Below are 27456 nucleotides of genomic sequence, written 5' to 3'. Positions count from 1 at the left end.
GCACAGTAAGTACTCAATAAATAGCTTAAAATGAATGACATGTGACCTAGGATCTTTGTGCCAATAAAGTGGTATGTGAAAACACACTTTGCCTTCAAGTAATTTGCAATGTAGGTGCAACCTTAGGAATAAGCTTACGAATTCTAATTCGTATAGAATCAGACACCACTGTAAGAATTAAATCTAAACCTTTGCCCCCAGTGATTTGTCTGTGAACAGGGCTTTAATGACCAACAATATTTAGTGATTAACAATAATTTCCAATCCCTTTTAGTAAATTTTCACAAGGTATACATGTATCTACCTTTACCTGTATCATCTAGTAGAGAAAGAACACAAGATTGAAATTAAGAAGTTTCATATTTAGCCTCTGCAGTTTCCCTCAACTGTGAAATGTGAGTGGGGTGGGGAATTGGAGCAATGATTCCATAAAGACTTTTCTAGAGATAATCTTAGAAAATTCTTAGAGAATCTAAATTGTGAAGTGAATATACACAAGGTTGGTTGTCCAAGCATCTTCAGCCCAAAGATGCTTCAAGAATACTGAGTCATTATAAAGGCCAGAAAAGTAGACCCTAACTCATGTAATCACACATTGAATTGTACTTGAACTTAAAATATGTAAAAAGAGTACTAAATCTTTTTTCATATGATGTAAAGTAAGTCCTTGAGAAGCTAAAGAACAATATCTTGGAAAAAAGCATATGTGATACTAGTTGAACTGTAAATTATCAGGAATTTAATATTGATTGCTATTGTATATAAGAAAGACATGAGGAATGGCCAGAGTTGCTATCAGCCTTGAGGGTGTTGTACTTGGAACCAGGGAGAAGTATGTGTGAGTGGTTAGGGTGCTGAAAGAATGGAACTGAAATAGGCTGTCAAGAATGCATGAATGATTAATATGTAAGTGCAGTGATGTGGATCAGAATATATTGTACATTTGATTGAGCTGGAAAAGTGAAAGGAATACCGAGGACCTATAAATGTATATGGGATTGTTTTAATGTCATACATTAATAGACACCAGCCAGATCCATTAAGATGTTGTCACCAAGACTCATCAATTTTTCTTATATTATATATTTTTGTATCCAACCTTCCTTTTCATTTCCTCTGCATTTCACGGCTCAGCTATCGCAATGGGCTTCAAATTAATCAACGATCTTCCCAAAATCAAGTTGGCAACATTTAAAACTACCAGATAAGTATTTTTCAGTATTTCTGTAGCATCGCACTCCTAGCCCAATCCTTTATTTTACCTTTCCCAATCCTTTATTTGACTTTATCTATCTCACAAGACTGCTCTGAAAAGTGGGTTTCAAACTTCATCCTAGGATTGTAGTAGTGTACTCTGAAAATAAGAATTGTGTTTGTTTTTTCAGCCATTGTCTTTTCTAGCACCTAGCACATTTTCTAAGGCAGAATAAGAGTCTTGTGAATATTTGTTGAATCAATGAATGAGGTGACTCTGGTCGCTGACAAATGTAACTAGAGAAGAATAACATATCCTCTCAAATCAGCAGCATCATGGTTATCTTCTTACCATGTTGGTGTCCCAAAGTAAGTTTTGTTTGAAAAAGAGTTATATTGTTTTAAGTATTTGAAAACTAATTAACTAGATAAAGATACTTTACAATTCTTACACCTGGCAGTCAAAATCCCAAATTTATCTCTCAAAGGCAATTTTTATTACTATTCCCTAAAATAGAGGGGTATCATTATGATTTTTGCTCCACAACCCTAACTTGAACTCCATGGATATGTGTGACTGCCATGTCTATTCTTATATGATCCCATTCCTGAGAAATAAGTTTTGACCCAAGCCTAGAAATTTGTATTCCCTTGACATCCTGGCCAGAGTTGATTTGTTTTTTGTTTTTGAATGAGCATCATTCCTGGAATTTACACAATTTTTTTTAAAGATTTATTTGAAAGTCAGAGTTACACACAGAGAGAAGGAGAGGTAGAGAGAGAGACAGAGAGGTCTTCCATCTGCTGGTTCACTCCCCAGATGGCTGTAATGGCTGGAGCTGCACCGATCTGAAGCCAGGAGCCAGGAGATTCCTCCAGGCCTCCCATGCAAGTGCAGGGGCCCAGGGACTTAGGACATCCTCCACTGCTTTCCCACGCATAGCAGAGAGCCAGATTGAAAGTGGAGCAGCCAGGACTCTAGCCGGCACCCATATGGGATGCCGGCACTGCAGGTGGCGGCCCCATTCACTACTCCACAGTGCCGGCCCCTACACATTTTTGAAATCAGAAACTGAGCAATAAGAATCTAATCATTTCTGGGGCTAGAGCTACCAGATATTCTTTACAACCAGATTTACCAATGGCCGGAGAAAAACAATCTGGAGTGGAAATGTCAAGAGCAAAGATCCAGAGAAAAGGAGAGATGAGAGAAAAAGCATCCTGGCAGCGTGTAAGTTCCTTATTTTATGTATTTTATGCTATCAAAGATTGAATTCCATGAAAGTAGACCCTGAGATTGAGTTTGCAATGCAGGATGTTTACTGGGAAGCAGGACTTATGAGATAAAGCAGGATTGGGTAGAGGAGAAATTGATCTCAGTGTAGTTTTGACAAAACCTTGGCCCAGCCCCATGAGAACTTCCATAATAATTGTCCTTCATGAGCTGAGATGGCTTGACCTTAATATTCCTATGGGCATCAGCCACTGAATATGGGCTGCCCAGGGAAAGGATGCTCCTGGACCTTCAAGCATGCCTTTACCACGTTTAATGCTCACGTCTTTCTTTTAATTACATATGATTCTTCAATATGCTTTTAATAGATTTTCAATTTTCTTTAAATCAAATTGATTTTTGTCACTTGCCACCAAGAAAGCCCTAACATCCTCCAATTTCCAACATACTCTATCCCTTTTGCCTTGAAATGCCTTTATTTTCCCTCTATACTGCTAAGGCCTTTATGTTGGTGTGCCCTCCCAATTCAAATGTTGAAACTTAACACCCAATTTCATAGTATTTAGAGGTGGAGCACTGGGAATTGTTTGAGTCATGAGGGCTCTACCTCCACGAACCATGTTAGTGCCTTTATAAAAGCCCAGGGGTGCTCCTTTGCTCCTTCAACCCTATGGGGAATCTACTAGAAGGTGCTATCTGAGAATCACAGCAGAAGTTTTCAGCAGACACAAGAAATGGCTGGAGCCTTGATCTTGGAGTTCCCAATCTGCAGAATTCTCCTATTCTAAAATATTTCATTTTAGCCAGCAGAGTGGACTAAGACATCTATTCATTCACATAACAAATATTGCCTGTGTACCCACTATATACAAGACAGGAACTTACATAAATCCTACCTTTCTCAAAGCTCTAGCTGCTGCCTCAGCATCTAGGAAGCCTTTCCCTATAAATGACCTCTCAGGAAGTTTGCCCTCCTTTGGACACCAAAAGCACCTCATCATCTTTACTATTCACTCAACCCTAGTTTATCTCCCACTGGATCATTGACCTCTGGATGAGCTGTTTTTTTGTGGTACTGTTCTATGAAATAATGGGTTTCAGGGGCTGGCATTGTGGTGCAGCTGGTTAAGCTGCTGCTTGTGACACCAGGTTCTCATATCAGAATGCTGGTTCACATCGAGAAGCTCAACTTCTGATCCAGCTTCCTGCTAAAGCTCCTGGCAAGGCAGCAGAAGATGGCCCAGGTGCTTGGGCTCCTGCCACCCGTGTGGAATACCAGTATGGAGTTTCTAATTCCTGACTTCAGCCTGGCCCAGACCTGGCTGTTGTGGTCATTTGAGGAGTAAACCACCAAATTGAAGATATTTCTCTCTGTCTTTCCCCACTCCCCTTCTCTCTGTTGTTTTGATTTCAAATAAATATTTTTTAAAAAGACATAAAGAGTATATAAAGAGAATTGAAAATGAATCTTGATGTGAATGGAAGGGGGGAGGGAGAGGGAAAGGGGAGGGTTGCGGGTGGGAGGGAAGTTATGGGGGGGAAGCCATTGTAATCCATAAGCTGTACTTTGGAAATTTATATTCATTAAATAAAAGTTAAAAAACAAAAAGAAATAAAGAGTGGATTTTTAATGATGGATACAACAAAAAAAAATCTCATGGAGGTGTCTCGATCTGTAAGATTATTGTTTAATACATGGCTGTGTTCTTTCTATGAAACTCTCAAAAGAAATTTCTTCCCTATTTCAATATCCTTAGCACAAGAGATTCTGCAAAATTGCTTGATTTGTATCTTGCAACCGTGTAAACTGTGCAACTGACTAAATTTCTCTTTTTACATTGGTTGCTAAGGAGCTCAAGACAAATTCATACCCTGTTAGCAAATGTATGACAGTCTGTGTCAAATGTCACTAACTGTTGGTCCAAAGACATTGAGACACAGGGTGCATTTTGTGGGTTTAGCTGGAGTTTCTTAAACATTTAATAGGGATGCCTTAGAGAATTTAATAGGAATGCACAGTCTTGTGGTTGCCTCAAACATGCTCACTCCCTGTTATGAACACCACTTGTCATTTCACATGTGTATGAACCCGCTGGCTCTCTGGAAGTTATTTGATTTGATCATTCTTCCACTTTGATTTATATCTAAAAAAATTTTAGTGATGTGCTTCATTTAACCTACAACATCCAAAATTTTAACATTTTAATAAATCTAAAAAGAATTAACGAGAGGGCTTGCATTGTTTTAACTAAGCTATTGAAGTTCACTTTTTTGTAGTAAAATACATATAACATAAACTTGATGATTTTAAATTAAAATTTTTATTTACTTATTTGAGAGAGAGAGAGAGAGAGAGAGGTGAGAGCATGTTACCTCATCTGCTATCTCCCTCTCCAAATGGAAAATAGCGAGGGCTGGGCTAGGGTGAAGCCAGGAGCTGGTAACTCAATCAGATCTCCCAGGTGGGAGACAGGAACCCAACTACTTGAGTCATCACTATTGTATCCCAGGGTTTTCTTGTTTGTTTGTTTTTTTTTTTAACTTTTATTTCTTTCTTTCTTTTCTTTTTCTTTTTTTTTTTGACAGGCAGAGTTAGACAGTGAGAGAGAGATAGAGAGAAAGGTCTTCCTTTTTCCGTTGATTCACCCCTCAATGGCCGCTCAGGCAGCGTGCTACGGCCAACACACTGCGCTGATCCGAAGCCAGGAGCCAGGTGCTTCCTCCTGGTCTCCCATGTGGGTGCAGGGCCCAAGCACTTGGGCCATCCTCCACTGCCTTCCCGGGCCACAGCAGAGAGCTGGACTGGAAGAGGAGCAACCAGGACTAGAACCCAGCGCCCCGACTGGGACTAGAACCTGGAGTGCTGGCGCTGCAGGCGGAGGATTAGCCTAGTGAGCTGTGGCACCGGCCTTTTTTAATGTTTATTTAATAAATATAAATTTCCAAAGTACAGCTTTTAAATTACGGTGGCTTTTTCCTCCCATGACTGCCCTCCCACCTGCAACCATCCCATCTCCCACTCCCTCTCCCATCCCATTCACATCAAGATTCATTTTCAGTTATACAGAAGATCAATTTAGTATATACTAAGTAAAGAATTCAACAGTTTGCACCCACACAGAACATAAAGTGTAAAATACTGTTTGAGTATTACATTACATATGATATTGTATTGTTTATCCATTCTTCTATGGTTTGTGTCTATCAACCTCATTTCATGTTGCTAACTTTACTCTTTTTCTAGTTATGGCATTAATTCATATTGAACAACACATTAAGGACAGAGATCCTACATGGGGAGTAAGTGCATAGTGACTCCTGTTGTTGACTTAACAATTTGACACTCTTCTTTATGGCATCAGTAATCTCCCTAGGCTTTTTTCATAAGTTGACAAGGCTATGGAAGCCTTTTGAGTTCACCGACTTCAATCTTATTTAGACAAGGTCATAGTCAAAGTGGAGGTTCACACCTCCCTTCAGAGAAAGGTACCTCCTTCTTTGATGACCCATTCTTTCTGCTGGGAACTTACTCACAGAGATCTTTCATTTAGGTCATTTTTTTTTTTATTTTGCCAGATTGTCTTGGCTTTCCATGCCTAAAATACTCTCATGGGCTTTTTAGATGAATCCGAATGTCTTAAGGGCTGATTCTGAGGCCAGAGTGCTGTTTAGGACATCTGCCATTCTATGAGTCTGCTGTGTATCCCACTTCCCATGTTGGATTATTCTCTCCTTTTTAATTCTATCAGATAGTATTGGCAGACACTAGTCTTGTTTATGTGATCCCTTTGACACTTAATCCTATCATTATGATCAATTATGAACTGAAACTGATCACTTTGACTAGTGAGATGGCATTGGTACATGCCACCTTGATGGGATTGAATTGGAATCCCATGGCATGTTTCTAACTCTACCATTAAGGGTAAGTCCGATTAAGCATGTGACAAACTGTACATCTCCTCTATCCCAGGGTTTTCATTAACAGGAAGTTGGAGTCAGAGGCCAGAGCCAAGAATTGAATCCAGATACTCTAATATGGGACATAGACATCTTAACCGCTAGATTAAACACTTACCCCAAAATTAAATATTTTTAAGTATCGAGTGCATTCACATGGCTGTGTAGCCACCACTACTATACATCTCAAAAATTTTTTCATCTTCCTAAACTAAAACTCCATCCTCATTACATGATAACTACTCACACCCTTCTTTCTGCAGTCCATGGTAAATGCCATTCTATTTCTTCTGTCTCTATGAATATGCCTAGTTATCTCATATAAGCAGGGTCATTCAGTATTTTCCTTTTGTGGCAGATTTATTTTACTTAGCATAATATTCTCAGGTTTTGTCTGTGTTGCAGCATGCCTCAGAATCTCCTTCCTTTTTAAGGCTTAAAAATATTCCATTACATATGATATTGTATTGTTTATCCATTCTTCTATGGTTTGTGTCTATCAACCTCATTTCATGTTGCTAACTTTACTCTTTTTCTGTAAACTTTTATCTTAAACATTACTTATTTATTTAAGAGGGAGAGAGAGAGAAAGCACTCTCCCATCTTTTTATTTACTCCTCAAATACCCACCAGCTTGGAAGATGGAATTCAGGAACTCAATCCAGGTCTCTCACAAGAGAGGCAGAGACCAAACTATATGAGCTATCACCTGTTACCTTCCAGGATTCATGTTAGCAGGAAGCTGGAATTGGGAGTGGAGCCTGGATTGAATCCAAGCACTCTGATAAGGAATGCAAATATTCCAAGTAGCATCTTAACCAAATCACTGCCTTTAGTTTTTTTTTTTTTTCTGAACAGAATACAGCATATAAAAATATTCGTGCTTTTCCTCCTCCACAAGATAATAATCTCCTTAATGACAATATCCAGCACAAAGGAGGTGTTTGATAAGTGTGTTTGTTGGTACAAGTGACACTGGAGACTAACCTGGGGTTGGGGTGAATATAGCAGGGAGACAGGAGAATGCCTGCACCTTGGCTAGGGATGAGGTAGTGCACAAACCGAGTGCACTTGGAAATCTTATCTATGCATTCCATGATCCTGCAGTCATTCTTTTTCCTCCAACATGAAGCAGCATTGTTAACATACCACCTCCCAAAAACTGAAATGGGCCCCTTGGGGAGGAAGTGCACAGGCTGAGAAATTGTTCCTCCTCTCCTCCTTACTATTCCTGCCTCACTGCTGTTCTTGGTGGAGACAACCATTGTGAGATCAGAGTAGACTAAAATGTAAGGCTGCTTTAATGGTATGAAGTTTCCCAGTATTCAAATTCACTGAGCAACGCCTTTAAGCATTTAAAAATAGAGATACAACTCAGTGATTTTAGGGAAAACCTTTAAACGGTAACATAAAAAGAGAAGGTTTGGAAAGAACCCATACACAGAGCCAGGTTGTCCCAGGAAGGAAGGTTATATGGGCTTGGTGGCTTTTTCTGTACTACAATCAAGGGGTGTTTAAGTCCTTCTGACCCCATTCTCCCAGGCTTGAGGAATTTCCCCTGTGTAGTCCCACTTCTGAGTGAGAGCTTTGACTGAAAGGGTTGCCTGAGAGGAGTGAGGCAGGGCAATAGTACCCCATCAACACAGGTTCCCTAAGAACCACAGACTGAAAGAGTGGAAAGTAGAATCAGAGGCATCTGGTCTGACTGATAAGGGCTAAGGTGATCCCCAGCAAAGTCTGCTGTGGACAGGTGCTGTCCATTGCAGGGATGGGAACTCATGGCTCCTCCTTGCCTCCCTCCACCCAACTAGCCCGCTCTGATTTTGGACAGCCTTGTTGATAAGAAGGTCTGTATTTTACTGAGATGAAAACATCATTCTTCATAATCATCACTGTTGGCTTATGATTTGTCTCAACACATGTACGTCCAATGTTCACCCAGCACTCACCAAAGCAACACTTGACACCAAGACTTCAAAAATTAGATCAGGTAATGTTGATGACATAGAGGTTTATATTTCCAGGGAGACTAATCCAAATGAGTCTTTGGTGGGGGAGTGGAGAAGGGCAAAGGCTCCTGTAAGGGACTCGGAACAGCCAAGAAGCAAGATGGCTTTGAATGATAGTTGAAGATAGCAAGTGTTCCAAGACAAGCTTCACTTCTATCCCCACTCCTTGGGTTCTCTTTCACCTGAGCAACGTGGGCATTAGAATTCACTGAGCTCTGGACTACTAGTTATTAAATCTAAGATTTGATCCCAGCCTAGAATTAACTAGTTATGTCATCTTAAGAAGATCATGTAAGCTTTTCCTATCTCAGTTTCCTCATCTATAATATTCTATCAATATTGCTTAGTTTTCCCATATCATAGGATTGTGTCAAGAATCAAATGGGATAATGCACCTGAATTTAGAAAGGATAAGTGGTCTGAAAAATATATATCAGGTTACATAACCTCTCCATGCTTCCACATTCCTTTTTTTGTCTATTTTCTTTGCATTATATAAATACTTGTCAGCTTTTGTATAATGTTAAATTTTCATAATTCTAAGGTGCCTCCTATACTTTTAAAAATATAGTGTGGACAAAGTATAAATATATACAAAATCAACATTTAATAGATGTTTATAATTATAATCTTGGGGAAATATGTTAGGAGAATTACATGTGGAATATATTATAAAGAACATTATATAGAGAATTATAATAGTGAGAATATATTATATTAGTGGTCTAGATCTTGGCATAAGCACTTTAAAAGTGCTGCTTTCTTTTCAAAATGGGAAAATCTTTTACCTTGAAATGTGTGTTCCAAACCCAGTTCTATAAAAAGAAACTCACCAGGAGTTGGCTGCAGAGTTGATGTTCACAGGATGCAACTTTGCTACCTGGAATTGAGGCCTGTCAGTGAGCTGGTGGTATCTACTGTGTGGTTTCTTTTTATTCTATTTAAAATTGCAATCTGTAGTCATTTGTAAGTCATGATTATTATCGTCTGTTCCTGGCAAAAACTATGTGAGGTGGTCTGTTAGGACTATTCTTTTTCTGCAGTTGGTTAAACAGAATACTGGGAGACATGGGTGTGTAAAATCCAAGCAGGAAGGAAAAAGACTTGGGTTCTTTGGGCATCTGGGTCCATACCTCTTATTTGACCTTAAGCTAGTAATTTTTTTTTGACAGGCAGAGTAGACAGAGAGAGAGAGAGAGAGAGAGAGAGAAAGGTCTTCCTTCCATTGGTTCACCCCCAAAATGGTCGCTATGGCCAGCGTGCTGTGCTGATCCAAAGCCAGGAGCCAGGTGCTTCTTCCTGGTCTCCCATGCAGGTGCAGGGCCCAAGCCCTTGGGCCATCCCCCACTGCCTTCCCGGGCCACAGCAGAGAGCTGAACTGGAAGAGAAGCAACTGGGACAGACCCCTGACACTCCACGCTCCAACCGGGGCTAGAGCCCGGGGTGCCGGCGCCACAGGCGGAGGATTAGCCTAGTGAGCCACGGCGCAAGCCTGACCTTAAGCTAGTAATTTAAGATCGCTGAATCCCAGTTTTCCCATCTGTCAAGTGGGGAAAATAATGCCAGCTACTGAACAGCATTGTAATAATAATAAATGTATTAAATTATATAGCCCTAAGCTTAAAACTTGGCTCATATTATTGCAGTTAATAGACTATTCTTTACACACACCCTTTCGTTTGAGTAAAGCTGCAGCCCCAGCTTTGCTCAAAAGAAGATATTTTGTGTTATAGAAATAGGTCTGATCTGATTTCATCATCATTTAAAAAATCATCTATTATTTTTCACTTTATGTTTGTGTGGGAGCTAACTGTTGAAATCTTTACTTAATGTATGCTAAACTGATCTTCTGTATATAAAGAGAATCGAAAATGAATCCTTATGTGAATGGAAGGGGAGAGGGAGTGGGAAAGGGGAGGGTTGCGGGTGGGAGAGACGATATGGGGGGGAAGCCATTGTAATCCATAAGCCGTACTTTGGAAATTTATATTCATTAAATAAAAGTTAAAAAAAAAAAGAAAGGGGGAATTAAAAAGAAAGTCCTTTCTCTGTAATATTTGGAATCTATTTTCTGAACCCAGAAGCTAAATCTTTTCATGGACTTAACAGGTAAACAAAAATACAATTATGTCGCACCAAACCAAAAAAGGAGAATGTATGTCTGCTTGTATTTGACAATAAGAAGCTGTCAGGACTGAGCCTTCTAGTTTTCATTCTAATCAGCACTGAGGCCCATTTTGTGAATCATGATTCATGTGCATGCTCTCCACCCAACAGTTTGTAATCTGGGCTTCAATAAGACCTTATTAAGGAGATCTGCCATCCCTCTCTCCTGCTCATTACCATCCTCAACCCTTGCGCACATACCACAAGGGATATGCACCTTGCACTTGGTTTTTGCCCTTATTATGGAAACTGCAACATTTATAATTTCCCTCAAACACTGCTGGATGAAAAACAGTCTTCCATCAATTTAAAAGGACTCACCCTACAAAAAAAAAAAAAAAAAAAAACACAGAAAAAAAGGTGAGAGTATGTCTTAAGGGGTGCTATCAAATACAGCCACCCAGAAGTGCCAATGGCACCACTGAGCTATAGTTCTTGGAATTGCACCAAGGATGCAAACTTTTGAGTTCACCAATCTTGTATCCCCAAAAACTGAGAGGAGTGCAAATATCATGTACTGTTCAGAATGCATTGTCATGCTTATTTTCAAGTGTGTCTGGTCTGCTCCATTCCATGACTGTCTTGTGTACTCTGCCCCACCCATGTCTCCCACCTCTTCCTGTCCTATTCTGCCCAACTCACTCTGCTTCAGCCATCCTGGCCTTTCTGTTCACTGAATGTGCAAAGCTGGCCTTGCCGCAGGATATTTGTACTTGCTATTACTTCCGCTTAGAACACTCTTTGTGTAGCTAGCTCCTTCCGTCATAAAGGTCTCAGCCAAAACACCCAGCACTGCAAATACTTTCCTTATCACTAGTAAGCTTCTCTCTGTAACACCTCTCCCTTTTATTGCCTTCCTAGTACTTACCACCATGTCTTAATTATTATAGTTTATAGAGGTGACTGAGTGACAACATGGAGTTGTCAATGCCTTTGACAGGAAACTGTTTCTTACATCATACAGTGCAGGGCCATGGAGGAAGCATCAGGTTTGGTAAGAGGCAGAAGCAGAAGGGAGGGCTAGGCCCAGGTCAGAACCTTTATTGGACATTCCATGGGAAAGGTGATGCAGAGTGGAATAAACCTCTAAAATGGGCTAGTTTTAATAATTTTGGAGGGCATTGCGCTACAGGGATGTTCTCCAGCTGTCTAGTATCTGGCCCTGGGATAATTTAGGGCAGTAGAAATGTTGGTCTGGTGTGTGAGAGTTAGATAAATGGGATGTTAGAGATGGATCAGGATTGGTTGGGTGGCATATGAAAAGAGTGCTCCTCAACCTTGGGCTATCTCCAAGAATCGGCTGGCCCTCGAGAGGCAGTCGCTTTCTGGTCACCACCATTTTTAAAATGTCAAATTATCAGAAGATACAGAAAGCTAAAAACATGATTAACATATGCTATTTAAAATAATCATTTATTTATGGTTTTGTCTGTTTACTCTAATAGAAGATAAGCCCCATGAAGGTTGGAACCTTGTTTTTATTGTTTTTCACTCTATTTCCAATGCTTAGAACAATGCACAGCATGTAGTAGGTGTTCAATGAATATTTATTGTATGAATGAAGAAATAGAATCTGTGTGGTCTTCACATTTGTGTCTTTCTATCCCACTCCATCCTTACACTTTATGCAGCACAGTGAAGAATACATAGTAGCTCTCATTTTAAAAAAGGATTGTTGAATTAAATTGAACTGAGAATGGTAATATACCATTTTAATTTGTGTAGTTTAAAATAGCTTCAGCAAATTTATTCATTTGTCACAGGTAAGGAGGATGGCACAAAAATCATGAATTTTGGTGGGGAAAAAATGAGGAAATAGATTCAAAACATATGCTCCTTTTAATGAGGGATTGGCATCAGCCACTTCAAATACCAACAACCACACATCCTGGGTTGTAATGCCCCATGTCTGCATTCAGGAAGTATTTAAATTCACATTTTTAGATAGGAGTGCAATACATGAAGATACTAAAAGCATTTATCTCTAGACACGAAGATGGTAAGTATCTTTGCAGTTTTCCAGAGTTTCCATATTTTCTACAATGAGTATGCATGGCTTTTAAAATAAAAAATTCATAAAGAAATTAGCATTTTTGTTATATTTTATTCTGTCTTCCACATTAGAATATGCCAACAGATTAATAGAACTAACAAAAGATCCTAACTTATGCAATATTTTTCTATCTCCTTTATTTATTCATTTCTCAGAAGAAATGTGGATTCCTAAATTATCTTTTATGAAATCAGAGTTTCGATTAACTCCAACTAACGAGAGCATAGCATGACACCATATCATGCAAGAACAGAAAATAACCTGGTAACTTCACTATGTCCCTCCACCAATGTCAGCCCTGCCAACGTTCCTTACTGACGTCCCCAAATCTGACATTACCCTTTCATTGATGTCACTGAATCAGGAAGCTGAAAAGCTGTTGCAAAATGACTGTTTCTATTGCAAAGGTTTAAAACTTTAGAGATTGAAAGGTTAAAGTTAAAAATATGTATTTTAATTTGAACAACAGATGGCCTTGGAGTGACTACAAGGCTGAATTAACTCTCGAGGCTCTATGGCTGTTTGTAGAAGGAAAAAATAAAAAAGACAACCAAAACCCTTAAAAAGCCCACACTAGAACACACAGCTCAAGTGCTGGTGACATCAGCAGAATCCCTCTGTTGAATTACAGCCCCAAATTTGGCTTCAGAGCCATCTGTTAGCCTCCAGATAGAATAATCTTCTATGAAATTATGTTGCATAGTTTTACTAATGAACAATTACAATTTTCAAGGGCTCAGCCTCATAGCTTTCCTACCTCCTGAATCCTCCATGGTTCTTTGAGTCTCCGAGATGCACAGAAAGATGCTACTCGTTCAAGTCCATAGTGTATCTGTCCTTTAAAAGGGTGTGTCCTGCCTTAGATTGAATTCTATGGAAATAGGCTTTGAGATGGAAGGTTGCATATTTTAAGTTTATTTGCAAGTGCTCCTGGGAAATTCACCTGTAAAGAAATGATGAAGACGACATTGAGCAGATGGAGAAGCTGACCTACAAGGCAGTTCCTACTCATGCCTCAGCCATTCTATGGGGAGCTCAAATGTTGGGAAAGTCCCTCTGAGTAGTCTCAAATGGAACCATGCAAGTCAGAGTTTTTATTCCTATGTAAGCTGTCACTGGAAACAGTTCCCTGAGAGAGAATTTTGCCTTAGATGATAAAAGACCATTTCCAGTGAGAAGCTCAGCCAATATTCACATTCTGACAAGTGTGGTCCATGCTGTAAAGGGGTATGGATAAAGCACTCTGGTTTCCACTCCACCGCTATCCTGCCAGCTTCTAATAACTGAAGCATCCACTCCCTGGAACTTGCAGCTCTTCAATTCACGCTTTTCCTTTCAGCTTTGGACAAACTTCTTTACAGCACCATGGTATCCTTGAGAAGCTATTTAGGTATTCATTCATTATTTATTCTTTGAACATGACCAATCATATGCTGAGGACAAGCCCCTCTTTCAGGGAATGAAGGAGTCAGAAGTGTGACAGAAAGAAGGGGTGCTATGTGTGGAGGCAAGAGAGAGCCCTGATGGGTTAGGAGAACTGGAATTGGGTCAGAGCTCAAGAGGGAAAAGGGTAAAAGCAGAGGAGAGGAGCTCGTGAAGGGTTCTGTCTTGCACACTTCAAAGTTTGGAATTTCTCTTGATGTCATTCCATCACTTCTATTGCTCAGGCAAGACACTTTATTGTCAGCCTTGACTCATTCCTTTCACTTAGACCACACACTTAGTATGTTATTAGAACCTGTCAGCTCTACCATACCCACCTTCTCAACAATTCCACTGCCCACACTCTGGCCCAAGCTTTCATCATCTCTTGCCTGGATTACTGAAATAGCTTCCTAACTGGCTTCTCTTCTTTTGCTCATACCTGTTGGTAGTCTATTTTCAGTAAGCAGCCAGAGAGAGTGGTCTTGTGAAGGTCTATATCCAGTCAGATTAATGCAGAGTACAAGTCAACATCATTAATCTGAGCTCCAAGACTTGCCTGGGGCAGGTGTTTTGGTGCAGTGGGTTAAGCTGCTGCTTGCAACACTACTGCATCCTGGGAAGCAATGGATGATAACTGACGAGGATGAAGTTCCTGGTTCCTGCTTTCTGCCTTGCTCAGCCCTGGCTGTTGCAGAACTTTGGGAATGAATCAGCAGGTGGAAGATTCTCTCTCTCTATCTCTCCCTTCCCTTTCTCTCTACTACCCTTTCAAGTAGATGAAAATAAGGAAATAAATATTTTTACAAAGAGCCTGTCTACCCCGTCTATCCCTCCCTCCTGTCCCCATCACCACAGCAACCCTACACTCTTTCATCTGCGTCAGTGCTCTTGACAGTCCTCAGAAAGCTGGGCCTGTTCTTACTTTGGGGCGTTTCCTCTTCTTCTTTCCCATAATGATGTTATCCAACTACTGAAAGACCTAGTCCCCTCACTTCTTCCATGTCTTTACTCAAAAGTCACTTCCCTAGTGAGGCTTTCCTGGACTACACTATCTAAAGTTTTAGCCCTCCATTTCAACATTTTGCTGTTGGCTTTTCTCTTCACCAGCCTTTACTGTATTCATATAGCTGTATACTTATTTGGCTTTATTACTGCCTGACTCCCCTCATAAGAATGTGCAATTCAGAAAAGCAAGACTTTATATTTGTTCACTGTTGTATTTCTAAAACAGAATCAGTATATGGTAGATGGTAGATGCCTCAATAATTATTGATTGGAAAGGGAAGTTTTGGAGGAATTTTCTGGTTGATTGAGAAATAACTTTCTCCTGCCAGTTTATGATATTTTGTTACATCAGCCCTAATAGACTAAACATAATTAACACTTAAGCAAGTAGGGCCTTTCCACTTGACACCAGGCACCATTCAGGGAACTTTGGGGCCGTTTTGTATAGGTGACTACAAAGGCTCAAGGGCTGAGAGTGGAACATAAGCCAGCTGTGAACACTGGAGTTAACACAAGGCAATATCCTAAATGCATGTAAGCACGTACAGTGTGCCAGAACAAAGCCCGAGAGTTCACTGGCCTGGGAATCTTGTGGCTCTAGCCGGAAAGCTCCCAGTCTGGGCTGCCATCAGAGTAAGGATGAGTAGTGCCATTTTAGGCAGAACATTATCTGAATTGGATTACATGGCTGTAAACTGATCAGTGCATCTTCATATGCTGTCAAGCATCTGAGTTCAAACAATTGGACAATTTTAATAAGATTAGAAATTTGGCCCTTTCCTATAATTTTCTCTCTAGAGGATTCCATTCAGAATCCTAGGGAGAAAACTGTCTTAGGGAAGTAGTAGGGTTTCAGGATGTCCTGTATCTTCCTTCCTGAGGCAGAAATGGCTAAAAAAGACCATATGTCTGCCACCCAGAACTACCCTGTGTACCCAAAAATGTGCCCGAGAATTATGGCCAAAGTCAAGTGAAAAGCAATGGGGACAGGAAGTTTAATAGAATGAATGTGTATTCTTGAATGATAAACCTTGCATTAATGTGCTTATAACTCACCCATGGGTTGAGAACCAAACAAATATATGTCCAATAATGTAAAGCAGAATTTCACATTACATAGTGATTAAGAGTTTGGAATAAAGTCTGTGAAACTACACAGAATTGCCAGTTCCTCCACTTAATAATCTTATAATTTAAAAAAATTGTTTTGAAGATTTTACTCATTTATCTGACAGGTAGAGTTACAGACAGTGAGAGGGAGAGACAGAAAGAAAGGTCTTCTATCCGCTGATTCACTCCCCAAATGGCCGCAACAGCCAGAGCTGAGCTAATTTGAAGCCAGGAGCCAGGGGCTTCTTCTGGGTCTCCCATGTGGGTGCAGGGGCCCAAGGACTTGGGCCATCTTCTACTACTTTTCCAGGCCATAAGCAGAGAGCTGGATAGGAAGAGAAACAGCTGGGACACGAACCAGCGCCCACATGGTATGCTGGCAGTGGGTGGAGGCTTAGCCTACTACGCCACAGCGTGGGCCCCTAATTTTAGAATTTTATATAGTGACTTAGCATCCATAAACCTACTTAAGGGAACAGCACTGTGCCACAGAGTGTTAAAGCCCTGGCCTGAAGCACCAGCATCCCATATGGGCACCGGTTCTAGTCCCGGCTGCTCCTCTTCCAATCCAGCTCTCTGCTATGGCCTGGGAAAGCAGTAGAAGATGGCCCAAAACCTTGGGCCCCTGCACCCATGTGGGAGACCCAGAAGAACCTCCTGGCTCCTGGCTTCAGATTGGCGCAGCTCTGGCTTTTGCGGCCATCTGGGGAGTGAACCAGCAGATGGAAGACTTTTCTCTCTGTCTCTACCTCTCTCTGACTTTCAAATAAATAAAATAAATCTTTAAAAAAAAAACCTCCTTAAATCTTCCTGTTTAAAATATTATGATAAATGACTACCTGTGACTTATTCACAAATAGTAGCTTCTCCAGTGGTTATTATTAGGTTTGTTTTAGTAGATAGTAGGTAGCCTGTAATAGTTAGACATAGAGGGCTACAGGTTTTCTCCATGACAATCCCTTTACCAGGTGCTACTATGCAATGAAATCAGGCCTCAGACCAAATTCTGAAATTCTACCACAAGAAGGCACAAAACAGTAATCAAACCCAATCTGTTAGTGTGACAAAGTGCTAGCTCTTTGTGATTCTCCTGTAATATGACAATTGTAGAGGTACAATTCAGCTTAAATTTCTAGCAGAAACCAGAAAACAACAACCTCTGTTCAGGATCCTGTCTACAGATTCTTTTGGAGCAATTAGGTTATCGGGTGACTAGATTCTTTCCCTAAATTAAAAAAGAAAATAGTTAACTGACACTAAAAATTATACATATTTCTCATACCTGCTTTAGTTAATGGGGAGAGTGACTATATGATCCTTCTAGCTAAACCAATGTTAATTGATAAACCTTTGGTGTTAGTCAAGAGATCATGATAACTAAAGGACTAAAATAGTTTTGTAGTAACTGCCTCTGGAATGTTGGATTCTAATAGTCTTGCAAAGGCCAACTAGCTATGCAAGGAGTTTTCCTGGTTAAAATCCTTTGAGTATTAACTGACCACCCCTAAGGTGCTTTAGGCAATTAACAAAGGTAATTAACTACTCTGCAATGTAGATTAAAACACACACACACACACACACATACACACAGACATCTGCCTATACTGAACAGTCATGCACTGCATGACAATGTTTCCTTCAATGAGCTGCATCTACGATGATGGTCCCATACTTTCATATCGCTGCCTAGTGATATCAGAGGCATCTTAGTTTGGGTAAGAAAATTCTGTGATGATCATACAATGATGAAATCATCTAATGTCATATTTCTTAGAATGTATCTTCATAGTTAGGCTATGTATGACTTTATTTCAAAGTTAAAGCCTGCATAGATTACCTCATAGAATTAAATGAAATAATCCAGTGACAAGTAATAGCCTGCCCCAAATTGTGGGAATGAATGAACTTGGTAAGCACTAGAAATATATTGATGGGGGGAAGGGGAGTTTGCAAGGAATTGTAATTCTTGATTGAGAAGCTGAGGATTAGGTGTAGAGAGCTTTAGTTACTAATGTTAATGAGATATTAGTAGATATCACTGAAAAGTAAATTCTTTAAAGTCAGGAAATTTTTTCACATTTTTCCCTGCTCTTTATCAATTCTTAGAACAGTGCCTGTATATTGTAGCTACTCAATAGACAGCTGTTGAATGAATGAATGATCTAAATTTAGTTGGTTCTCTTGAGGATGTTCAGGGCTTAGGGAAATGTTGGGCAAAAAGCAGATGGTCAATAAATATTTACTAATTGATATGAATGAATGAATGAGCAATTAAATGAACAGGTGAAAGAATTATCTAAAGGATGTTATCAAACTGCTATGATGCATTTGTAACAATTCCAATGACAACCTTTTAGATAAAATGGCCTCATCATAGCAGCATTATAACTAATCAATCGCTCTATCTGAAATAAAGTAGAGATTCATATCAACCTGAAGAAAGGATTTTTTTATAATCATTGGAAGGCTCCTTCCTAAGCTTGTTATAATGTCTGTCACTTTATTATTTAATATTTTTGATAGTTCTTACTTTTAGTTATCAGATGTGTCACTATTTCCCTTTTTGTTTAAAAAATTCTTCTCTAGATCAAGTCTAAAAATCTATTTATGTTTTACTAAAGGTTTTAAAATTTTTGCTTTTCTCAAAGATCATTAAACCATTGAGAATTAATATTTTGTATCTGATATGAGATAGGGATATACAGTTTCAGTTTTTTCTTCATATGATTGATTGTAATTTAAGCACATTGAAGAAATACAATTTTTTAAAGATTTATTTATTTATTTGAAAGTCAGAGTTACACACAGAGAGAAGGAGAGGCAGAGAGAGAGACAGAGAGGTCTTCGATCTGCTGGTTTACTCCCCAGATGGCTGCAAAGGCCAGGGCTGCACCAGTCTGAAGCCAGGAGCCAGGAGGTTCTTCTGGGTCTCCCACATGGGTGCAGGGGCCCAAGGACTTGGACCATCTTCTACTGCTTTCCCAGGCCATAGCTGAGAGCTGGATTGGAAGTGGAGCAGCCGGGACATGAACTGGCGTGCATATGGATGCCAGTGCCATAGGCAGAGTCTTAGCCTACTATGCCACAGTGTCGGCCTTTCCCTGAAAGTTCTCAAAGTGACCCCTTTTACTGTCATTCTGTCAGTCTGCACTGGATGCAGTCAGTTTCTTGAATTACTGGGGCTATTTGTGCTATCTCTTTGTGGCTCAAAATATTTACAGAATTACAAGCGCTGCTGGGAGTATAATGGAGTATATATTAACAGTTCTTTCATGTTCATTGTTATGTTACTATACATACATAGTACATGAGTTTCAGAAAAGTTCTATTTTAATTAAATGATATTTTTAGTTACCTTGAGCATTTTTCTCTGTAAGGGATTTTATTTTGAATTATTTTTGAAAATCATTTTGAGGAGTAATGAGTCCCTAATTTTTCTTAGATATATGTACTAGGTTACTTAATGCAATATACATTAGATTTCTTAAGGCAATATATACTTACATAATTCATAATTCTTTTCTAATAAAGGAAAAAATAGAGAGAAACTAGAATTTTAAAATCAATGTGTATTTTTAAAAATGCAATGTTAGAATACAGACGTAAAGACATTTTTTTAAGGATCATTTACATGAATCCAATTTGCTTGCCTCTACACGAGAGGCAACATTTTGGGTGATTTTTTTCTCAAATGCTGATTTTTAAGCTTTGTAGGGTAGGTGCCAAATGGTATTTTAAAAACACACATTTAAAAAAAGAAGAACGTGCAGTTTTGCCTGGAGTACAGATGGAGCCTGTGTCAATTGAAGGCATTTTGCCTAAGGACACAGAAAATCACTTTTTCATAAAGACCATAAGCTCTACTTTTATGTTTCTGTTCATCTTAATTTGTGGAAAGTGAGAAGGAATCAAAAGGGGGCTTGAAGGTTCAGTAGTTTGAGCAACTTCATCACTCAAACTGTATATCAATTATGCTATAAAATTCTTTCATCCTCAAATTCATAATTTAATTTTTGTATTAAATATAATTCTGGTTATCTCTTTTTCTGTTATTAATTTTTTTTCTGTTGTATACATATACAGGGTTAAATTCTATTATACATATTTATCTAAACATATCTTCTCTATCTCCTCACTTTGGCGGCCTGCAGCATCCCATATATTAATAATATCACAACAATAATGAGGCAGACGTTTGGCCTAGTGGTTAGGACACCAGTTAGGATGCCTGCATTGGGGCCTGTGGGCTTGATACTTGCCTTTGGCTACTTACCCAGCTTCCTGTCCATGCAGACCTTGGGAGGCAAAGATGGTGGCTTAAGTAATTGAATTCTTGCCTCCTGAGTGGGAGACTTGGATGAAGTTCATGCTCCTGGCTTCAGGTGGCCATTGTGGTCATTTGGGAGAGTGAACCAGCAAGATGGGAGCATGCTTTTTCCTTTTTTCCCTCTCTCCCTCTGTCTCAAATCACAGTTAATTAAAAAATATTATAATAACTCTCACCACTTGTGCCAGGCATTGGCAAAGGACTGTAGAGGCCTTTCTTCATTTAAACTGCAAAACAGAAATGAAGAAACCAAGAAAGCTTCAGTGGCAAAGGGAAAAGCCAAGATATGAGCATGTACTTGAGCTCTACATCCTTACCTTTTATCATCATGCAGGTATTCTTCATAAAAATATGTAAGTGAGGGGCAGCCATTGTGGCACAGCGTGATAAGCAACACCTTGGGACAGTCACTTCCGATATTGGAGTGCTGTTTCAAGTCCCAGCTACTAGGTGCTTCCAATCCTGCTCCCTGCTAATGTGCCTGGGACACAGCAGATGATGGCCCAAGAACTTGGGTTCTTGCAACCATGTGAGAGATCCAGATGGAGTTCCTGGCTCCTGGCTTTGCTCATCTCCAGGTGCTGTGGGCATTCTGGGAGTGAACAAGCAGATAGACGATCTCTCTGTGTCATTCTGCTTTAAAAAAAAAAAAAAACTTTAAAATGTTTAAAAATATGCTACTAAGAAATGTATAGGACTGCAGTGCACAAGCTAGACAGAGGTTCTTGATGTCATCTGTTTGTCTCCACACACGACCCCTATGACCAAAAGATCCACATATTTTTTCCCCATCCTGGAGTATACACAGGCAGCAGCTTCTCAAGGCTCCACATCCTTCCCTTGCTTTCTTCAGAGGGAGAAAGACCTCCTCTGATAGCTCGTGGAGAACCATAAAGAAATTTCTCCCCCAGGGAGGCCCCAGCAAATGTTAAGTAACACCAAAGGGGTCTCCTGGAGATTCCTGACACAATTACCAAATACCTAGCTGGTTACTAAATGCCATATAACCGAGGTGAGGGCAGGTCTCTAAAGGAAGATTCGGATGTTGTTGGAAGAAGAAGAAAATGGAGGCTGAGGAGGCTACCACCAACTAGCAATCTCATTTCTTTTGAATTTTAATTTAAAATATTTTTCATTTCTTCATTTGAAAAGCATATATATATATATATATATTACACAGAGAAAGAGACACATACACAGAGACACACATAGAGGGAGATCTTCCATCTGCTGATTCACTCCCTAGATGCCTGCAACAGCCAGGAATTGTCCAGGCCAAAGTCTGGACCTTGGAACTCAGTCGGCATTTCTCACCTGGATGGCAGAGACACCAGTACTCGAGCCATCCTCTGCTGGCTCCCAGGATGCACATGAGCAGGAAGCTGATGCTGAAGTAGAGGCGGAACTTGATCCCAGGCACTCCCATGTGGCGTCCCAAGCAGCAATTTAAGTCCCTGTGCCAAATGAGAAATTCGGATTTGGCTCTTTATATCCACATATATGTGGCAGTTGGGAAGATCCCAATTGCCATCTTCTGTCTCCCGTATACTCTTAACTGTTCCTTACTTCATAGTTGCAATAGCTTCATTCCACCTATCTACTGAATTCATTTCCTTCTGGGAAGTTTCTCTCCCCCAAACTCACCACCACTTAATCTAGCATCCTAAATAAAGTTTTTATTTTGCCCTTTCTGTACTGAAAGTCGTCAATGTACCTGCTGAACAAGTGAAGTTCATTCACCTTCTCATGTCATTTTAAAGTTTCAACAATCTGGCCTCCTCTGCAATTTAACTTTTCCTCTTGTCCTTCCCCTTCCTATTTCTAGAAAACACCATATTTTTTGTTACCTCCACAACTTTAAAAACACAGTTTCTTTCCATCTGGAAATCTTTCTTTTCATAGATCTGGATAACTAAATAACATTCTATACCATGTACTTCTGCATATCATGCCTTTTTCTGTGAATTATAATTGTTAAAATACAAACAAGCAATGTTTATATGTGTGCATATTTCATTCATTAATTTATTCACTGACCATGGCCTGTAAGGTGCTGCACCAGCATGTGCTCGCCTGCCTCCCCAGCCTTGGGTCACACTCTCCTTGTTCTTTCTTTTCCCTACCACGTGATAAATGCTTAATATTCTTCCCTGTTTTAAGGATTCCTCATATATATCCTCCATCCTAAGTGCTCTTCCCCTACCTCTTCACCTGGATAAATTCTACTCATCATTTAGACGTCCCCTGTGAACGCAATTGTTTTAGGCAAATTTTTTCTAACTCCCAAACGAAGTTTCGTTAGTCCTCATATCATATGCTTTTATAGGATCTTTCACTTTTCCTTTATAATCTTATTTCATTTGTAATTAATTATACATTCAATTATCTCTTTAATGCCTATTTTCTCCAACATTCGGTGTACCTAACATCGTGACTAGTGTTAATGGGAACTCCATTATATTTTTTAAAAATAAGTAATGGTGAATACTTTTCCCCTGCAATGGTACTTTTTTTTTTTTGCCATTAATCTTCACTGGCTAACAGAAACTGTTTAATTTAACATGGGTTTTATCTTTGGATAAAGCAATATACCCAAATCATTTCATTAGATGCAAAAGTTGTCCTGGAAATAAACATAAAATACCAACTCTCGAGCTTTGACAACAACTTTGCTTCTAGCCTTCTCCTTGATCATTTCACCCACTTGACATCAGTCATTGAAGTCACTTAAGAAAGAACTCCCATTTGCCACTGTACATCCTGTTCTATGGTTTTAAAAAAAAAACACAAAAGATTATATTACACAAGCACGCCTTCATCATGTTTGGGCTTTTTCAATCAGTATTTCAAATATGAAAACCTAGGCCATTCCCTAAGTTTCAAGTGAGATATAATAAAATGCTATTTTGCATCAAATGTCAAAAATTCAATTAGCTATTAAAGTAGATTCTTAAATGTTTTCAACATGTCTATTGTTTTTGAATATTTAAAGACAGATTTCATTAAAAATCTTCTACTATTTAAAAGGGCCACAGAATTTCAGGATGTGTTTTGGAGAAACTAATTTCAGATCTGTTCTCACTAATCCTGTGATATCGTTTTGTGAGAGTTATAGAGAAAAATACTGCTCTTCAAACTTCAAGAAATAGGGAAATAGGAACTCTATCAATGACCCCATTCTCTCTGCTATGCACACATTCTAAATCTGGGCTGTTCAACACAGTAGCACTAGCAAAATGTGGCTGTTTCACACCGGAAATGCAACTGAGAGACTGAATTTTTAATTTTATTTTATTTGAATGTATTTATTCACATTGGTTAGAGACTGTTGTATTTCACAGCACAGCTTTATATGCTCAAAGTAATGGAGAAGTGGGTCTCTGGTTGTATAAGAGACAGTAAGTGATTATTAATTCTAATCATGTATATTCTCATTTCTTCTTTAGGTGAGGGGACAAAAGCAGACACTAGCTTCTAAAAGGGTGTCTTTTTTCAAAAGAAATTATTTATTTCTTTGAGAGAGAGAGCCACAGATAGAGTGGGAGAGAGATAAAGAAAGGTTTTCCATCCCCTGGTTCGCTCCCTAAATGGCTGCAACCAGGCCTATCAGAAGGAGCCAGGAGCTTCCTCCTGGTTTCTCACATGGGTGCAGGGGCCCAAGCGCTTGGGCCATCTTCCACTGCTTTCTCAGGCCACAGCAGAGAGCTGGATTGGAAGCAGCCAGGACACAAAATGATGCCCAAGTGGAATGCGGTGCCACAGGCAGGGGCTTAGCCTACTACACCACAGCGCTGGCCCCTTTAAAAGGATGTCTTAAGTGAGGTATTCCAGGCCCTAAAAACTACACATGACTTAATGTGAAAGACAGACTTCCATAAAAATGGTTTATTAAGCATGTTTAAACAGATATTCTGGGTTTCTTCTCTCTTCTTAGCCTCAAATGCAAGAATGTTTAAAGGATTCTAATCACACCAATAATATGAGCATGTATTATGGCTGAGTGTTTGTGGAAACATTGCACATTCGCTCAACTCATCACCTGTTAAGTCACATCTTTGTTTAATTTTCAAGAATGAAATGATTCATAGTCATTGGTGCCAGTTCATTTCTTGGAGTTCAATTGCCAGCTTCTGGAATTGAGACACAAATATCTTATCATTAGCAGGCTGCATGCAGGAGCTTTCAATCTTGTTTCCCCTTGGAAAGGTATCAGTAATTTCCTATTTGGTATAATAAATTGGTTTCCAGAAGAGTATTTGTTGGCATAATTTTTTATATCCCTCACAGGTTTGGTATGGAAAAATAGCCTGGTCATATTCGAAGTTGTAGGATAGCACTGGTAATGTCTTTCTGTCCTTTGCAGCCATTATCTCTACAGTAATGGTTTGGGAGTATTCTTATCCTAGTGCAAGAGAAATGCATTTCTAAAAGGCAGATTTGGAGGCATATGCAGCAGAGGAGCTAGAAACTGGTCTCCTTAAACCATTGATTCATCATGTCTATGCTTATATTGTGGCTGTTGTTTGCTGCAATGAGAGACAAGGTCAATGTCTCAGCCTGTATTCAAAGCTCTTCATAATCAGGCAATCTAGCCTTTCAAGGTGAACAGCATTACAGAGGCCCCTCTCCCTCATATTTATAGCTTTATGTAAATTCTGATAGAAATTAACATCAAAGGCAACCTTGAAGGCAAAGAGAGAAGGAAGAGACACTGTAAAACCACATGTAGTATGAACATTTTGATAAAGAAGAGATTTCCTGCTTGGAGTCCACACAGCTGTGGCTTTGTTTATGAACACAAAGGCATCTTCCATTCATGCTGTAGCTGTTTCCCAGGATCCAATTCTGATAACTCACCATACAATTGTGAAATACCTACTGTGTGCAAAGAAATAGTCCTATGGTATGGGAGGATGCCTAGGTGGCTTTTTTTTTAACTTTTATTTAATAAATATAAATTTCCAAAGTACAATTTTTGAATTACAGCGGCTTTTCCCCCCATAACCTCCCTCCCACCCTCAACCATCCCATCTCCCATCCTTCTGCCATCCCATTCTTCATCAAGATTCATTTTCAATTATCTTTATATACAGAACATCAATTTAGTATATACTAAGTAAAGATTTCAACAGACTGCTTTTAAAACACAAGTTTAAAAAGAATAAGCACTTGTTTTAAAAAGTCAAGTATACAGCAAAGTTGAAACACTAAAGCAATGATAGTATAGCCATCACTCAGCTCTAAGAGCTAGCAAACATTTGCCATGCTGACATAATTTATCCTCTCTGTAGTTATTGTTGCTAAATAATTTTAAGCAAATCCCAGATTTAATGTCTTTCCCAACACACTTGTATGTGTATTTGCATTTTCTTTCATAACCACAGCGGCACTATCACATGCAAAATAAATATTTCCTTGGTATTTTTCAATAATCAGTCCACAAATTTTCTTACTTACTAAAAAAGGACTTTACAAAATAGATATGTTCAAATCAGGAATGAAACAAGCCCAAATATTAAATTAGCACAAACTAAACCCCACTGGGGCGCCGGGTTCTGTCCCGGTTGCTCCTCTTTCAGTCCAGCTCTCTGCTGTGGCCCGGGAAGGCAGTGGAGGACGGCCCAAGTGCTTGGGCCCTGCACCCACATGGGAGACCAGGAGGAAGCACCTGGCTCCTGGCTTCAGATCGGTGCAGCGCGCCGGCCGCAGCACACCGGCCGTAGTGGCCATTTCGGGGGTGAACCAACAGAAGAGGAACACCTTTCTCTCTGTCTCTCTGTCTCTCTCACTGTCTAACTCTGCCTGTAAATATATACATATATATATGTATGTATGTATATATATATATATATATGTAAAGATATTTGACATGGTGAAGAAATCAGGTCAATTGTCCTGCAATCCTTATAGTCTTCAAATCCTAGATTTTTCTATTTACTACTTTCTGGTGTCATTTGCTTTGAATCTTTATCCCTCTATTTTCAATAAACTGAAACATGTTGATTTAACCAAATACACATTCAACATTTTTTTGGCAAACATGTGCCATGTGCTGCACATTATTTCACATCAGTACACACACGGTGTTGATTACACTGCTCTCTCAGCATCTTCCCTCTCCCCCAAAAATGTTGAGAGTGGCCCCCAGAGCAATCATTTAATCCTGCAGAGCCTTGTTTTTCTCACATAGATGATGGGGATAATATTAGTACATACTTCTAAAGCTCATTTTACATATTGTATTATGTAATCTTTGTAAAGAACATAACATGGTACATTGAAACACTTAAAAGATGTTGACTTGGGACTGGTACTGTGGTGTAACGGGTAAAGCTGCTGCCTGCAGTGCCAGCATCCCATATGGGTGCTGGTTCAAGTCCCAGCTGCTCCACTTACAATCCAGCTCTCTGCTATGGCTTGGGAAAGCAGTAGAAAATGGCCCAAGTCCTTGGACCCCTGCACCCTCGTGGGAGACTTGCAAGAAGCTCCTGGCTCCTGGCTCCTGGCTCCCGGCTTTGGATCGGCGGAGCTCCGGCCGTTGCGGCCAATTGGAGAGTGAACCAGTGGCTGGAAGACCTCTCTCTCTCTGCCTCTCCTTCTCTCTCTGTGTAACTCTGACTTTCATATAAATAAATAAATCTTTAAAAAAAAAGATGTTGACTGTCATCACAAATAAGTTATACGAAGAACGTGTATAGAACATTGGCCTAGGGAACTTCATAATGCTAGATACTATTATCTCTTTTTTTTAAGATTTATTTTTGCCTATTTGAAAGACAGAGTTACAGAGAGAAGTAGAGATATATAGAGAGAGGTATTCCATCCTCTTGTTCACTCCCCAAATGGCTGCTATGGCCGGTACTGCGCTGATCCAAAGCCAGGAGCCAGGTGCTTTTTCCTGGTCTCCCATGTGGGTGCAGGGATCCAAGCACTTGGGCCATCCTCTGCTGCCCTCTCAGGTGCATCAGCAGAG

At 39.6% G+C, this 27456-nt stretch overlaps 1 long non-coding RNA gene across 25 annotated transcripts in view; it reads left to right on the top strand.

Moving 5' to 3' along the window:
* Nucleotides 1-27456, top strand: part of LOC103351120 (uncharacterized) — a 219544-nt gene that overhangs the window by 131089 nt on the left and 60999 nt on the right. For 3 of the 25 annotated variants that reach the window (XR_016218093.1, XR_011387941.2, XR_011387927.2), the window contains 2 exons: nucleotides 2302-2425; nucleotides 3578-3868. The exons of 21 other annotated variants lie outside the window; for them this stretch is intronic. This is a non-coding gene — a long non-coding RNA (uncharacterized LOC103351120). Of the gene's footprint in view, nucleotides 1-2301; nucleotides 2426-3577; nucleotides 3869-27456 lie in introns of those variants that run through there. One more of the 25 variants, XR_016218101.1, reaches the window with a different exon arrangement.

Source organism: Oryctolagus cuniculus, chromosome 1 (assembly GCF_051225735.1).
Source record: "Oryctolagus cuniculus isolate XC-2025 breed Fujian yellow rabbit chromosome 1, ASM5122573v1, whole genome shotgun sequence".
In the NCBI taxonomy this organism is placed as follows: Eukaryota; Metazoa; Chordata; class Mammalia; order Lagomorpha; family Leporidae; genus Oryctolagus; species Oryctolagus cuniculus.
Note: the sequence above shows the minus strand (reverse complement) of the source record. Positions and strands in the feature narration are given on the sequence as shown.